At 41.4% G+C, this 8160-nt stretch overlaps 1 long non-coding RNA gene across 1 annotated transcript; it reads right to left on the reverse strand.

Annotated features, from left to right (window-relative positions):
• Window positions 1–3416: 3416 nt before the first annotated feature.
• LOC132074984 (uncharacterized) lies at window positions 3417–4520 on the reverse strand. Its single transcript, XR_009418686.1, has 2 exons — window positions 4452–4520; window positions 3417–3826 (listed from the first exon to the last, which is right to left on the reverse strand). It is a non-coding gene; the product is annotated as an uncharacterized LOC132074984 (long non-coding RNA).
• Between the last annotated feature and the right edge of the window lie 3640 nt (window positions 4521–8160).

The following is an 8160-nucleotide window of genomic DNA, read 5'->3' on the forward strand; positions in this document are numbered from 1 at the left end:
TTATTCCAGGATTACTGATGGCCACTCAAGGTCTTCACAGAAGCTCTGAATGTATGTCACAGAAAAATGCTAATTTTTCATTTCACAGCAGAAAACAAAGTTGAGAAAGAACTGGGTGACCCAGTTATGGAAATCTGGCAGCTCCCAGACCAAAGGACAGATTAAAGCAAGAAATATGCCACAGACAGCAATGACAAAATCCTGGTGTTGGGTTGGAATAATTAATAGATCACAGGCCCATGTCCACAGAAATATTTGCATGGAGCATTATTTACATACCTTTTCAATGTTTAATTGCAACTTGTCCAGCAAAAACAAACAACCTGCTTCACAGACACACGTTATTTGAATGTTTGCTTTTATTTTTGTCTGCTATCTGCTTACTTGAAGCCTGTGCCTTCTTGTTTGCCTGCCTTCCTCCCCACGGCTGCTTCCTTCATCATCAGTTTAAACACCAGGCTACTTTCCATGAAGATTGGGAAATCACTCCAGTAACAATCTTTCACAAGACATCCTGGGTCTGTAAGGATTGTATCCCCAATATTTATTCCAAATCCCACGTTTTCCACCAAGCCCTCTTGTCCTTAAACAGATGTGGGGAATAAAACAAAGCTCAGTGGTGGCTCTGTGAGCAGCTCCCAAACTTCATGTTTGCCAGGAAAACTTTCTGTTAGCCAGCAAATTGCACTCCCTGCTAATTTTTCATGACATTTCCCAGCCTGACAACAATTTCTCGCTTATTAAATCATTAGAATAGGGTGCCATTAATTTTACTTTCCAATTAGATAATTGTTCTGCCATTGCAATTGTCAGAGTGTAACATGTTATTACTGCAATGTTTTAGTTACTAATGCCAGTGAATCAAAATTACACATTGTTTTAAGGTTTGTCTTCTTTTACCTTTAAATCTTTCATTGCTCCTCAGCAAGGTGTGCTCCAGCTTCCCCAGGGACTGTTGTTCCCAAATTTCTCATTTCCTCTGCTGCAGTGGGATCTTCCCTGTGTTTGCAGATACATGGTGAATAATCTTAGAGCTCCTGAAACACATTTATGATCCATTTATCACTGGGGTGCTGGGGAATAGAATTGTCCAGTGGACTTGAAGAGTTTGGACTTCAAGTAAAAAACTGTTGAAGCACAGGCAAAAATTAAGAATAAATCTGAATTTATGTAGGTGATCTCCTCACCTGCTTTCACATTATTTTTATGGCTTGGGGGACTGTGCTTTGGCCATTTTTTGGTCCATTTGAGGCTTCTTTCACACAGAAGCATTTTCCGTTCTTTGGTGGAAGTTTTAGTGCAAGAATTCTTTAGTTCAGCTTCCCTGGGATGGACATGGCCTAGAGGAACACAAATTTATTTCTCTGAGAGTGCTGAACACACAGGAAGGAAAAGGGCAGCAGTGCCAGTGGGCACTCCTGGAGCCAGCACACATGGAAAAGGCAGCTGTCACACCAACAGATTCTTTAATTTTGGTTCTGGGATCAGTCTTCCTCAAAATAGCCCAGCTGAGCCTCCAGTACTGACTGGAGTGTGAGAATTGCCAGCCCTTCCTTGCTCTCCTCTGGGCTGGAGGTGTTTTATCCTGGGGGGGTAAAGGCTTTCTGCATTCCTCATGCCAGTATTTATTGAGAGATGTAATTCTGTTCACTGTGGGGAAATGACATCTCTGTTATCACTTTATCTGCTAAACATGGGTAGGCTCTGCCATCTCACAGATAGGCAGAAAAATACTCACAGCCAATACGTTATCAACCTTAAAATACACCTGACTTACAGGAGAAATCCTCAGAACCTCCAAAAGACAGGAGACTCAGGCTTAAATATGATGGGAAGAAAATGGTAAAACATCCTGTGATTGTCTTCCCTCCTGCTCCATGGTTACCTTACCAAGATTGCTCAGTGGAACTGGAAGGTACAACCTGTACCTGCCCCTTCCTAAGGGTTGTTTACTTCCAGCCATGCTCACTAGGAACACTTTTATTCTCCACACCAAGGATATTTTGCAGAAGAGGTTTTAAGTATTTCCTGTCCCTTTCTGACCTGGCAAAGAGATATTGGGTTAAGAAATGTAAATTATATAATACAGCCTGAGCTAAGCAGGTCAGCACAAACAAGCACAGGAGCCAGACTGCAGAGTGGCATCCTCTCACCTCAGCTGTTTCTGGAGGAAACTTCGCTATTTTAAAGCTCTTAATAAGAGTTTTTCAACTGAGAAATAAAATTAAAGCAATAAATTGATGTGGCCACCTTCAAATTAAGCTGTGTACTTGGGTCTTCCTAAATTAAGTTAGAGATGCTCTACCTTTATTTATTAAATTACTTTATTAAACATCCAAACTGGTTGGGGGAGAAGGAGGTAACAGGCAACATGAATTTGCCACAACCAAACTGTGCCAGGCTATTTCATTTCCCTCCACAGATGGACAGAGGAGAAGCAGAGAAAAATCAGAGGAAGATCTCCTGACTTCAGTAAGGTTTCTGCTGCTCTCTCCCACAACTCAGATGCAGCCTAAGAAATCAGGACCCAAATGAAAACCACAGTAAAGTGAGTGCAAAGCCACTCATGTAAAGAACAGTTTCCAGTCATTCCCTGTCAAAAGGAAAGGAGGTATCAAGAGAGGAATTTGCCCTATATCAGCTTTATGGATTCCCTAAAATAACTGGCTATTGCCAGTTATTCTTCACCTTCCAGTTTTACTTCTCCTTTACCTTTCTTATGAATGTGATGTGCAGGAAAATCCTGAGGTGCACCTTGGAGAATGCAAGGTTTGATTGGCAATTTTCAGGTGTTGTGAGCATGAATAATTTATGAATATAATTAGCAAAACCCATTGTTTTTTCTAATGACTGTGCTTGACCAAATCAGCTGAAGGGATGAAGGGCTCAGGCACAAAATTCCTGGGGGGCTGGATAAGAGGGCAGGCATTGGATCTGCTCATTTGTCAAGAACTATTTGGACTCCTTGATTCATAGAAAGAGCCATAGAAATAAAGATAAAATTATTCTATCCATAGAAATAAAGGTAAAAGGTTGGTACTAGGCACATCATGAGCCCCATGTTACCCATTCCATCTGCAGTAAAACCTGGCCCTTGGCAGCACCTTTGCTTTTCAATTATTGACTTTCATGATACATTTCTGCACTGGGTTGAATATTCTCTCAGTAAGAGCCATTTTTTTACTCCACAGTTACTCAGCACATCTCTTTGAAAAAAAAAAAGAAAGTAATATTTTCCAAGGTGATTACAATTTTGGGATGACAATCTCTGTAGATGTTCTCCAGAATTAAAGATCTAAGACAGTCAGACTATGATCAGCCTAAATTTGACTCACAGCCTTGTGATACTCTCCTTTAAATGGCTGTGATACACTAAAGTGGCTGAAAAAAAAACCAAACCCAAATTGAACAGAAGATTGTTATTTAAGAGGATGCTTTACTTGAGGCTGCAGCATTTGTAACAGTATTTTCCTGAGCAGTAAGGAAATAAAGACAGAATTAATTACTTGATCTAATTTACAAATACAAAAAGATGACTGAAAGAGTAAATGAGAGGGAGGACAGGCATAAACATCCTGGAGAGTGTGGTAAGCTGGGCCCATCCAAATTAGCTAAGTCAGGCAAATATAAAGCCCTGGGCAGTTTTGGGCTGCTTTTCAGAGCTCCTTTGGCATGTGTGACCAACCTCCTCCCTTCCTGTGCCAGGGCTTTGTCCATAAACCAAGGCTTGATCTGCTTTGCATGAAGTCTGTGGAGCAAAGGAGTGTCCCAGCCTGGTTCTGCAGCTGGTGACTTCAGTAAACAATTGCTTTGTGGAAGGGAAGAACTGAAAAAGAAATACCTTTTGTAAGGATTTTCCATTCATGGCTATGCAGGGAAATCATTTAGTAGCATTTAATCAATTTTTCCCGGCATTGGATTGGAATTATGTTAGTTTTAACTAATTATACTATTAGATTTCATTTCATCTCCTTTGAACTCAAATACCTTCTGAATTTTTTACTGATTTTTCTCCTAAAACATCAATGTTTAACATTTCTGATAAAAACCTTGTATTTTAATCTTATTCAGACAAAACAAAAAACATACACTGAGCTTTCAATCCTTATTCAGAGTAGTTTATTTTGTCTGGGTCTCATTTCATTATGAAAGCTAGCCAGCCTGTGGGCTGAGATAGAATGGGAATTTCTCTCCTTTGAGCAAATTCCTGTGGAAAAAGGAAACCTAAACAAAAACAAAGCAATACCTTTCTAAAACAGCCCAATAAGCAGGAGAAGCCCCAGCTTTTGAAATGTGCAGACTGGGCCCCCTCAAAACCTAACAACCACAATCCCTGTATAACAAATCCAGGAACTGGAAACTGAGGCTGATCCTTTCCATTTTCTGTGCTCCAGAGGTGGAATGTTGTTGTCATTATATTGCAAATGCTCCACATTACCAGAGTTTCGTACCTCCTTGGTGTTTCTTATAGGCAGCTCCTTCAAGCACTGACTCTTCCTTCTTCTCACAGCAGCCAACTGACTCCAGAAGCCCTCGACCAACAAATCCACTCTTTTATAGCACTCTTCTTACTATTGGCTACAGGTGTGGCCTGTTAAAATCAGGCCTGCTCCTAATCTTTAATAATTAACCCAGCTGCAACGCTTTTAGGGAGTAAGATTACTTTCTATACTACCTTTATTTTCTTATATTCTATCCCCCTACGGAATGGGATCTGCTTTTTAACTTAGGCTGTGGTTATCTCTAGAACCCGAGAGAACACTGGCAATGCTGAAATCCCATAACATTCCATGAGCTCAGGCAGGGAACTTCTTGGTGAATAGGCCTGTGATAACGTGCAGGAAGGAAATTTCATTTTAGTCTTATGGAGCCTATTAAAAAAAAAAAAAAAAAAAAACTAAACCAAAACAAACCCTAAAAAACCCAAACAACCCAGCACAGAAAAAATGGAAGTTCTTAATTATGTTCATTTCATTATATAGTTCAGGATAATTCTAAGTATGACCAGGCAGTAGATGTGGTGATTAAGGAGAGAGCCCTGAGTTGGCCAGAGTTCCTGGTTTGGGGAAGTTGGGAACAGATCAGCAGGGTGGGAAAGCTGGTGAGCTTTGGACAAGTGGGGAACCAGAAGATGGAAGGACACAGGGAAGGGATGCCAGGTTTGGGAAGACAGGAGCACATCTCTGTTTGTGTGCTTTGATTACCGGCAGGAAGGGTCAGAGCCTGGCAGAGCTGCAGAGAGGGACACACAGCTCATCCTGGGGATCACAACCTGGTGTTGGTTTTCTTAGTTTTTACAGAGTCAGCACAACTAAGAGGCACTTTAAAAGATTTTATTCTATTATCAGTCTTGATGAATAGTGAGACACAAGAGATGTAAAACTCAACACTATTCTATCAAAAGCTAACTTATTTCTTGGTTACAATACTTTATACATGTTTTTTCAGCTCATTAGTTTTTTTACACAATGTCATTACTACTTCTAACACTAATCACCTATATTTTTTCTCCACGTGGTCTTGCTACAGTGCATCTTTCACAGTTCTAATGCTCTAAAATACCTAGTCTTTTTATAAGGCTATATTTTGAAACTTGTTGAAACTTGGTTTTAGTTTAATTTCTCTCTCAACAATGTAATTTCTATTCTATGGCTTTCTTAAGTTAGCACACTTTATCTTAGTCTTTGTATACAGATGCACAAGACTGTCTGAGCTTTCTGTCAGGTTTTGAGAATTCTTTACAAATCCATTGCCCACAGCCAGGACATCACTTTTGCTTGGAAATGGTTTTTAAGGCATTTGGGAGAGGGGGGAAGGTGTAATTTTTCCTTTTTCTTTTCCACTTGGAGATAGGACAAGGGGGTGGAGGAGTAGTAGTACTTCCCTGTAGGATTTTCCCCAGAGGGAGTGGCAAGGCTTGGCTTGGTCAAAAGTCCCCAAGCAAAGGGGAGCAAAGAGAGCAAAAAGGGAAGAAATCTGAGATGGGAAGGATCAGGAATGTGACTTCCCTCATCTTGAGCAGCTCTGTGTTCTAAAGGTTCATATTTGTGGCAGTGCTTCTGCTGGCGGGACTTTCTCTGCTCTCAGCCCTTTCCTTGGGGACTGAACAAATGTGACTCCAAACCCAGCAGCTCCAGAGCTGACCTTCATTTTACAGAGCTCCCAAACACGAAATGCAGGGATACTTATCTCTGAGGAATGGAAATGCTCAGACCCACATGCTGATTACAAGCCTGTCACACTGGAAGCTGCCAGGATGGAGTTTACCCACAGCTCAGCAACACTTCCTCCAAGCAAAGGTCTCAGCTCTTCTTGGGGATTCTGCAGGCTTTTCCTCTGCCAGGTGATCAATACTGTTGGCACAGAAGGATGAGGAATTTGTGGTTGCTGTTTCTACAGGAATGGTGGGAAAGGAATGGGGATCAATAATCCCCAGCAAGAGCTGCCTGAAATGATGAGCATGTTAAGCAGTAAGAAATATTCCAGGAGCTGAGACTGGCTGTGTGATCTCATGCAGTGACTGCTCTCAAGAGCAGATTTTAACTTCCTTTATTTATTTATTTATTTTATTTTATTCCTTTTTAACTTTCTTTATTTCTGAAACCATCAACATTTGCTACCTCATGTTCCACTTCTCCATGAAGAACAAACACCTCAAAAGGTTCTGAGCACAAACTCTGTCAGAGCTTGGCTGAAAAATCTGCCTAAGCTGTGCCCAGAACTTATGGAGAATTGCAATGGCAATGTGAGGGAAAAGGAGAAATGAATAGGAATGGATGAGACAATTCCATTTTATTTTAAACCATTGGATTTTGTGGTCAAAAAGCCTCAAGTGCTTCACATGTTGACAGAAAAACTGCGTTTTGCTTGGGGAAAAAAGGTCATTTCAGCCCCCATGTATGGGGCTTGGAGAAGTACATCCAAAGAAATTAAATCTTGTAAATACAATGGAATTAAGAAAATACAGTAGTATTACCAAAGTCTTTTTGTTGAACAGTGAAAAGGACTTTCAACAATTGAAGATTTTGTTTTATGCATCATTTATTCAACTGAAATAATTAGGCTGGGTGATTTATTACATTTTCCATAACCTGTTATGCAAAATGAAGTGATTTGTAAAGCAAATATCTAATACAAAATGACAAAGCATTGAGCTGCTCCAGAAAATGCAGAGATACATGGAAAGCAGAAGCACAAGGAGCAATATTTACAGTTGGAATGGAGAGGGAGAACTGCCCATCGAGTGAGCAGTTTCGTTCTGGATTATCAGCTTGAATTAACTCCTGGGGAGCAAGAACCAGGATGGAAACAAGGGCAAGGACTTGGTGAGGAAGGGCCATGAGACATCTCCCTTATGGTGATGGGAACCGTCAGGTTGGCCCAGTTGTTCAAGGAACTGGGCTTTTTCCTTTTTTCCAATGTCACTGACTGTGTGGATCCACGAATAAGGAGAGCAAAGAAAAAAACCCAACAATTAAAAAAACAAATACAAATACAGTCTCAAATTGTTTATTTTAACCAAAATTTCCTACGTCCATGTGCAAATACTGTTAACTGGGTTTTCAGGGATTTCTGTTCCCAAAGTCCCATTAATTCCAAGACAAGTCAATAAATACCAAATCCTTTCCCATTTAGCTCCCAGCCTTCTCAGGGCAGTGGCATTTCATTTTCCAGCTGTGCCTCACTAAGCAGCTGGAGCATTCATCCCAAAATTCCCTTTGCCTCACAGAGGCAGTTGTATTTTATTTATTAACACTGAAATAATTAATATTGAAAGAATAAATTGCTGGCATAGAAGTAAAGGTATACTGAGTGGTGGCAAGAAGTAAAGGTTTACTGAGTGGTGGCAGCTTTTGGTGAGTGAAACGTGAAGGACTAAAATCACACACGTTACGCGGGGATCGTAGGGACATACAGGGATATATTGGGAAACGCAAATCCCAGCCTGACAGACAGATAAAGCAACTGCTCTCGGCCACTGAGCGGCGGCTATTAGGGCTCAGTTACAGCCGTGACGGGCTCCCCCGGTGTGGGGACCCGCCGCCGGGCACACAATGGCGCTCTGGAGGCGTCAGTGCCGGAGCGGGCGGGGTGCGGCCCGGCAGTCCCTCAGGGACCCCGGGCTCCCCTCAGGGCCGCCCCACCATTGTGTCTGCCGCG

Source organism: Ammospiza nelsoni, chromosome 6, assembly GCF_027579445.1.
Source record: "Ammospiza nelsoni isolate bAmmNel1 chromosome 6, bAmmNel1.pri, whole genome shotgun sequence".
Lineage (NCBI taxonomy): Eukaryota > Metazoa > Chordata > Aves > Passeriformes > Passerellidae > Ammospiza > Ammospiza nelsoni.